This window comes from Phaethon lepturus, unplaced genomic scaffold (genome assembly GCF_000687285.1).
Source record: "Phaethon lepturus isolate BGI_N335 unplaced genomic scaffold, ASM68728v1 scaffold18935, whole genome shotgun sequence".
NCBI lineage: Eukaryota > Metazoa > Chordata > Aves > Phaethontiformes > Phaethontidae > Phaethon > Phaethon lepturus.
The window spans coordinates 36,601-37,879 of record NW_010542861.1 but is presented as its reverse complement, the minus strand read 5'-3'; positions in this window follow the sequence as shown (position 1 = coordinate 37,879).

Here is a 1,279-nt window from a genome sequence, read left to right as displayed (position 1 = left end):
TGTTGGGTGGTAAGAGCTAGCTGGAAAATATCTCCTGCTCACTGTCTTTCTAAGCAGCTGCAAAAACATCCTAAAATTCAATGTTGCTGTTTGTTAAATGGTCAGGCTTCAAGCTTCTCAGAAATGTTACCTTCCAACAAGACATCTTAGAGCAAACTACAGTTTGTCTCCTGCAAGGACCCGCAGATCTACGTGCTGTTACCAGACATCTTTTTAATGGACTGCATGGCTGGAGTGATTTGAGCTTTCACCTTGATAGCCTGTATGGCCACTCAGGGTACTGGCAGGCAATGTGTCAGCCTTGCAATCACAGCAGGCACATCCGCAGCACGCTTTGCAGCTGTTGCATACAGCAGAGCTGCTCAGATCTCCCAGGATTTGCGACAGAAGTAACTTCTTCAGCAGCACCCTGCTAACACCGTTGAAAATGTTGTCTGCTTTGCCTGCAGCTCCTCTTTGGTTCTGCAAGGGTGTCATCTCACAGCCGAGCCGAGGCTGTGGGGTGATGCAGTGGGTACACAAACCTGCTGTGCCACCCTGCATTTAGCTTACTGATGCAGTTCTTGGAGCTGCTGTGCCAAGCATTTTCTTTCCAACCACCCTGGCAGCTGCTTGCCTGTGATGGTTATGGCTGTGTCCTTCCTCTCACATCAGAAAGTGTCCAGCTGTGGGAAGTGCTGTGTTGACTGCAATCCATGGGGTGCAACATGTGGGTTGCTGCGTCTGCGCCCCACACTTCGGTTTCTGTAGTAAGACCCAGGCACGTAGATGTGAGTCTCCCTCGAAATCAGCCCGGTGGGGCTCTGGGCACCTCTGTGCTGGTTGTCCCAAAGCCTCTTTTGCTGGCACCATTCCTCCTTTTGCCTGGGAAGGCTTTAACATGCAGAGTGTGGTGCTTGGGGCACCCACACTGGAGGCAGAGAAAGACCAGCTGGCACTCCTGTGACTCGCTGGGGCTTCAAGGAAGTGGCATGGCTGCCCGGGAGAGATCAAGCCAGCTCCCAATGTCTCCTGAAGCAAGCCGGTGATAGGACACTCCCCAGGGAGGCATGGGGTGTGTCTAAATCCCCACAGGTGGAACAGGAACAGATTTTGTCCCCTTTCTCCTACAGAAGGGCACAAAATGCTTTGGGGTGCAAGGTACCCCAAAGGTACTGCTTTTCTGGGGTGCCTTCAGCCTGGAGGTGGCCTGGCCAGGCCTCAAATGCTGTTGCAGGTTGTTGTCAGCCACCACCATGTCCCCAAGCAGAGGGGGAAGCTCCCAGTTTGGCTCCCGCTC